Source organism: Curcuma longa, chromosome 18 (assembly GCF_044706935.1).
Source record: "Curcuma longa cultivar G26 ecotype Majalengka, Jawa Barat chromosome 18, ITB_CL_G26_1.1, whole genome shotgun sequence".
Classification (NCBI taxonomy): domain Eukaryota; kingdom Viridiplantae; phylum Streptophyta; class Magnoliopsida; order Zingiberales; family Zingiberaceae; genus Curcuma; species Curcuma longa.
In genome coordinates, this window is record NC_133878.1 from 946,315 (window position 1) to 954,084 (window position 7,770).

The window sequence follows — 7,770 nt, forward strand, 5'->3', positions numbered from 1 at the left end:
AATTAATCCTAACTATTAGGATTTAATACCAACCGCTTATTCCTATTCGATATTATATCTCATACAACATTTTATTGGGTTTGGATCCAATCTAAAACTCCATCTCTTGAATCAATACTCGAAACTCATATGCCGATTAACTTAAGTTTAATTCAAAATCAAACCACGTTGGTCCAAATTGGTTCATAACCAAATCGTTTGGTTCAATAATCAAAACACCTCCGATCAGAGCCGAACTGATTTAGTTCATTTCATCTTTATAAGATGAAACATATCATCGCTTCTGATCTGCCAAAGTATTTTCCATCAGAACCAAACCATTTGGTTCACTTCATCTTCATAAGATGAATTCTATCATCGTTGCCCTTTGTTCGATCCAACAAGATTTTATTCTTCTTCGTTTTAGAATCGATCTCAAACTCGTTTTAAATCTTTCGAAGAAACTTGTCATGCGTGTGACTCAATAGATTCCTAGCTATGTTAGTCATTCGTAATTAACCATTAATTACGGAACGATCATGAGTGACACATAATAATACATCATGACCTCCAATTGACTAAAAAATCAATGATTGATTTCAGAACTATATCTAAACCCTTCAACAATTATAATAAAATGTGTCTCATTCTTTTCACCGTCTTATATCCGTATAGTTCAGGACATAATCTATATGTGTCAGTCCCCACTAGGTTGACTATGTCACACTTAGCCCAAGCTTGCTTTCTTGTCTTGTGAATTTAAGTTACTTTTACATGTATCCAATAGTATCATACTCTTGATATGCAATGCTTTGGCCAAAAACTTAAGTAACAATCCTGACAAGCGGCTGCAAAGTATACATCTCCTTTTCAAAGAGCGGTGAATTCTTTGTAGGCTATCTAAACACCTTCGGTCATTTCAACTTACACCCAATCATCTCGGATCTACATCTCCTTGGAGATGTTTGCTTAAGATGTCAAAGTATAAGTCTTCTAACCAAAATGACTTGAATGCCACAAGTCAAAAGAAACTTGCACTTAAGCTGTACAGAGATCTTCATTGACATATCTCTATATGCATATAACCTTATGAAATCTAATGGCAGATCACTCCAATGAACTAATTATCTCTAACTAGCTAACTCTCAACATCCAATGAGAATAGCTGCTTAAAAAACCTAGGAGTTTAAAACATGCTAGCCTCAATAGAATTGATGACGTCTGTGTTCATCAATTCATCGACTAGGAATAATTTCAATACATTCATAATTGCACATGTAAAGATGTTCACTAGTTATGATCCAATCACAAATTATCTTATAATATGAATCATATTGCGGGCATTCAGTAAATAAGTTTAAAATTCAATCAAACACATAGAGGATATACACTCAAATAGTGAATTTCTATTTATCAAATAAATAATACAATCATAAGGTAATTATCTTATGACACCTCTCGATATAACAAATACTCTATTTTGTAGGAGATAAAATTAGCACAATAGTAATAACAATAGTCCTGTAAAACAGAGTTAACAACATAAAATAGTGTAATAGCAATGCAAAAGAATGTTAACGTCATTATGCTTCGGTTGACCAAAATCCATTGGTCCGATTAACTACAACTAGATCAAAAATCTAGTTTTGGTCACCCTAACCTACTAGTCACATTTGCTTGAAGTTCACTCCTCTAAAACTTCTCACTACCTAAGATTTACTCCCTTAGTATTTTTCCTCTTGTCAAGCGCCCGGTAAACCTTGACCTATTTAAACTTTTCCTTTGCTAGACATCTAGTCATTCTTGATCTGCTTCGACTTTTTTTTTTTTTGCCAAACATTTGATCAAGTTTGACCTATTTGAACTTTTCTATTGTCAAGCATCCGATCAACCTTAACCTACTTAGATTTTTTCCTTTGTAGTCATCCGATCAACCTGACCTTCTTAGACTTTTTCCTTTACCAATCATCTGATCAATATTGACCTGACTAGACTTTACCTTTGGTAGTCATCTGATCAACCTTGACCTGATAAACTTTGTTTTGTTAGTCATCCAATCAATCTTGGCCTGACTAGACTTTTTCTTTGTTAGTCATCCGATCAACTTTAACCTGATTAGATTTTTCACTTGATTGCTTAGCATTTAATCAGCATTGACCTATTTAATCTTCTTCCAAGCATCTTATCAAATTTGACTTGGATTATTTTACCAACTTAATCAACCTTGACCGCTTAGCCAACCTTTATTATTCTTTCATTAAACATATTTTTAAATAAACATCAAAATTCTGGAAGTCGATTGCACCAACATACTCTACCATAACAATATATGAATGGACAATATACCCTAATATAAAGTTAGACTCAGAATTTTCACTTTTAAGATGTCATTTTTTATATTTATTTCCATTGTTCAATTCAAGTTCATATCTTATTGGTTAGTTTGAATGGTCAATCTAAGTCAACTTTTTCACATGAAATATCTTAATTAATTTAAGTATAATCATCCGATTCATAAGTAAAAGTTATAAATAAAAAAGCTACAAATATTAACATCTAGAATATCAAAGAGTATGGAAAGTCAAATAATATAAATACAGATATCAATGAAACGGAAAAATAATTTAAAATATTCATTTAATTTTTAAAACAACTTTGTCTATCTTAATCCTCAAATGAATCCTAATTTGAATAAAAAAATAATATCAATTATTTACCCTTTTCATTATTTAAACTCATTTCACTATTTATAATATCAATTTGATCCTTTTTAAAAACAATTATATAAATATATATAATTTAATCTATTTATTTATTCATGCACAAAAAATGTATAATGAGTTAAAGGATAGAAGTTATCCATTTTTACATACGGCAAAATCTAATTTGGGTGTTGATTGTCGTGTTACATTCGAACTTGTATCTACAAACATATGACAATACCTTAAATACTCAAAATGATACTCAATACAAATAATAACATAAACTTTGAACATATATTTGATTCTTACAAGAAAGGAGGTTAGGAGTTCTTCTCTGTTTCTCCTTTAGTGCCCTTTAGCTTATAGTGGTGAGCAACCAACTGTGAGCGTGAGTAAACCGTCAAGAGAAACAGAGAGGTGGCTCAGTTGGCTCCGATAATGATTGTCAGTGGTGTTGTGCTAGCTCACCCAAAACACACAGGAACACAAGGATCAAAGCAAGAGGAAATGTTGCACTGACTTGTGCAGGAAGAGGCAATAATGCTAGTTGGAAAAGGCTGAAAACAAAAGAAGAAGGCTATAGGATAGTGAAGGGTAAAGGGAAAATCTTTTTATGTTTGTCGATAGCCTCGACGAGTTCTAGTGATAACCACAACAAGCTCCGATAGGGCTCCGGCGGCTACTACTGTGGTGGCTGTCATTGATCGGAAAACCACGAAAGAAGGGGGAGGGCTACTGGTCGTCTTGTAACTCTTGGGAGAGAACAACAATTGCTGCTGCTTGTTGGAGAAGAGGAAGGAGAAAAAGAGAAGAAATGGGGAAGAAGACGAAGTAAAAGAGAGGAGGTATGGACTGACATACGACGACGGCATGGTTCCTGTGTACGTGGAGAGAAAAAAAACTGAGAAAAGAAAGATTTTTTAAAAAAATATTCTAATTCATTTTGAATTAATGGAATTAAATTAAATTTTAAATTTGATTGGATTATAATTTAATTAAATTAATTAAAATCAATTCAGATTTGAATTAATTTATGTTCGAATTTTAAAATTTATTTATTTATTTATTATTATTATTATATATATATATTTTTAAAAAATAATACTTAACAAATATTGTTTTTATATTTATTTCTCATGCATTGTTAGCTTCGTTTCTAAAATTTTAGACGATCGAGACAAGTATGTTTATTTCCTTGTTGAACGCTGGTGACAGACCATCGTCATCTGACATGGGTGGACTTGATGCCTTTTGGAGGTGTATCGATCAATCTCCCTCGTAGATGTGATGTTCCTTCATGAAGGACGTCAGAGTCGTCTGACAAAGTCTTTTCCATACTTAAATCACTAAGTGTGTCTTGAAAATAAAAAATAAAAATGTATACAAATTTGAGAGCGCAGATAGATAAAAAAAAAAAAATCTCCAACATTTATAGAAAAATATCTTTGTGTACTCCGACATTTATAAGAAAAATATCTATGGAGATCGTGACGATGATCTCCAAAATCTAGAATCGTTCATCTATCACAGCGATCCATCTTGGTGTAACTATTTGATCACAATGGGCGTCAGTTACTCGACACTTGAATGTCACGTCCCAGGGTGGCCTCGGATCGTCGAGTCAGATAGAGAGCTTGATCAGCAGAGTCATCGTCTAAGTCGACGAGTCAAGGTGTTCGGGACGTTGAGTGCTTAAGTTGTTAGGTTGAGATACACGAACTATCGAACACCTAGCATACTTATTGCGTATTTATTGGTGTGTCTAGGGGTCACGCATACTTTGGATATTTTGCTAATGCTGGACTTTGGATATCTTGCTCACATTTCAATATGTCAACAATAATTATTTTATTATTCCTATTTCTTCACGGTAGATAGTGAGATAACCCTCTACTTCCAAAGACGATACTTTGGTCAATAATATATATAAGTTCTAATAAACTTGACTCAGACACAGGATTTAACTCATAATAATATATATCCAATGTCTAGAATCGTCAATTTAAATTGAATCCGTAGTAGTTCTCTTTGTCAAACAATTTAAATAGATTAAATTAAAATTTTATCAAATATTTTTTTAAAATATATTTAAATTGCTCAGCCCGTGTTGGTTGTGGATCTAAAGCGGGCTTACTTTTGACTGACTTGGATTGGCTCTCAAATTGAGAAGAAAAAAATATTTTAAAGTTGGATTGTGCATTATGGATTTACGATGATATGTGTATTTTTTTTAATGGAAGTTATGAATTTTTTTATCAATTATTTTGACTAATATGTATAGCTAATAGAATCAAGAATTAAAAATTTTATTAAAATTTTTTCTAAAAATATTTATTTATGAATTGATCGAATTCAATGAAACATAAAGATTTTTTTAATTTTTTGATAGATCAATCCGTCTAATTTGTAACTTTAGTGTTGGATTGGAATTTCCTAATTTATCAAAATGGCAAATTAGCCCATCCTATCCTCCCTCACTATATGATAAACTTTTGATGAGTTAATCCACTTTACCATGGTTCTACTCGCCCCATCACGAGTCGGTCTACAACTCTATTTATATCCTACCTCTATTATAATATAAATGAAAGTATAGGAGAGATGAATAAATTAGGAAGAGTTTGAATTTTACCATAATAAAATTATCATATATTTATTGCATGCATTCAAATTATGCAACGGCAAATCCCTTACAATTGACCGTTGCAATTTGCAGGACCACCTGTTATGTCCTGGATACATCATCAATGAGGGGAATGAACTTTGCTTCTGCCACCCGTTTACAATCTCCTATAAATATGACGGGCGAACGACGACGCATGAGAGGTGTATTCGTTAATGCATGTATTAGGAGGTTCAAAGTCATCCGATTCAGGCTTATGCTTTTGAGGGGTTCATAGTATAAATTGATCCAATATAATTCCTTGCACTTTAATCTTTCTCACAAATCGATTGGAGAATTCTTCTTCTTTTCTGTTCTCTTTTCAGTTCTTAAAAATGACAATAGATATGTTAAGAGAATCATTTTTTAATAGTCGAAAAGTTTAATTTCTTATTCCTCTTATTTTTTCAATTATTAATTTAGAATATTTGTAAATTCCTTAACTTTCTTAATACATCAAATCAAATGAGATTTATATATATTCTTTGAGATATTGAATTAAAGGAAAAACTTTTTATGACTCCATTAATTTTATACATCATAATCCTTTTTTTTAAATAAAAAATTGAATCTGTCACTCCAGCGGTCTCACATAATCGCCCTCACGACCATCTGTGAAGAGGTAAATCAAAAAGCTACAGTTGGTCACGACAGAGGAAGACATTACTTCGACTTCTTCGAGATTTGATCCTTATCCACTTTAGCAACTTGCTCCGTCATAATTGAAGAAGATAGGGTGAGCTTTGAGTTTGAATCTTTATTATTTTCACTATTTTATGATAATACAAGAATTACATTAATCTATGGTAAGGAATCTTCATTAAGGTGAGCTATGGATTCATATGCTTATTAAATATTTGAATAAACGTCTCACAAAATTGCGAAAAGTGTATGTGATATTTCTTTGAATTATTGGTTGAATTCTTAGGTTATTCATGCCTCCTAAATACATGTCCGAGTCTAAAAGAGAAAAAGAAAATTAAAAATTAAAGAAATACTTCAAAGTCACGCTGGAGATATCAATAAATACTTTATTTCAAAAAAATTATAGAGATTGAAAGGTTAATAATTCAATTAGTGGAAAGTGAGATAATGAATCGAATGAGAGTGAGATTGATTGATACTGAAGTCATTGAATTTGTCAATGTGGATGAATTAAATAATAATGAAAAAGATGATGAGTCTGTTCAACCTGAGAATTTGAATTAAGAGACTTGCTCTGATGATCCAAGGAAGTGAGATAATATTGATAAAATGTTAAAGATTTTTTAGTAGAAAGAGGTCAGAAGAGAGATGCCCGTAATGTATTAATTATCTAAACATAGTGCTAATAAATTTCAATACGTCATATTATAAGAGAATTCTGTCAAATAGAAAGGAAAGTGATAGAAGATGACTATTATATTCAGTTTTTTCTCACAAAATTTTTTATTTTTGTTGTAAGAAACCCAAGAAGCAAACTAAGATTGAATATGATAAGTTAGCTAATGAAGGATACAATGATTGGCTTAATTTGAGTCATTGTTTTACAAATCATAAGCAAGTAAGGAGCATATCGAGTGTATGACAAATTAGCTTGAATTAAACAGAAGATTGAAAACAAATAAAGTGATTAATGATGGCATACAAATAAATACAACTTAATAAAGAAAGAGAACATTGAAAATTAGTGTTGTAGAGGATAATCTTAGCTGTTCAATGATTGATGAAAACAAGTGTTATGAAAAGTTTTATGTTAAAAATAATGATTTGTTCCTACAAATGATTGAAATGAGTGTAGAGTTGATTGAACATTGAAAGAGCACCTTTGACATATTAAAGAGACTTATACAATATATCTCAATTGTAGAATTCAAAATAAGTTAATACAGATGTTGGCAAGTGAAATAAGAAAAAATAATATTTACAAAGGTCATATAAGTAAAATAATTTTTCAATCATATTAGATTGTACTCCTAATATCAATCACAAGGAACAAATGTCCATTGCCATACAATGTTTAGATGATTTAGAAAGTATCACGAAAGTAGAAGAATATTGTAGAGTTTGATTGAGTAATGAAAGAGCACCTCCGATAGATTAAAGACCATGAGACTTATACTACATATCTCGATTGTAAAATTCAAAATGAGTTGATACAAATGTTGGTAAGTGAGATAAGAAAAATAATATTTACAAAGGTTATATAAGTAAAATAATTTTTCAATTATATTAGATTGTACTCCTGATATCAGTCATAAGGAACAAATGTCCATTGTCATACGATGTTTAAATAATTTAGAAAGTTTCACAAAAGTAGAAGAATGTTAGGTGCAATTTTTAGAAATTGATGATATATACTTCAAGTACTTGGGATTTTTATACATCTTTAAAATGCTTTAGTCCATTTGGAGCTTGATATTGTTGATTTTAGAGGTCAAGAATATG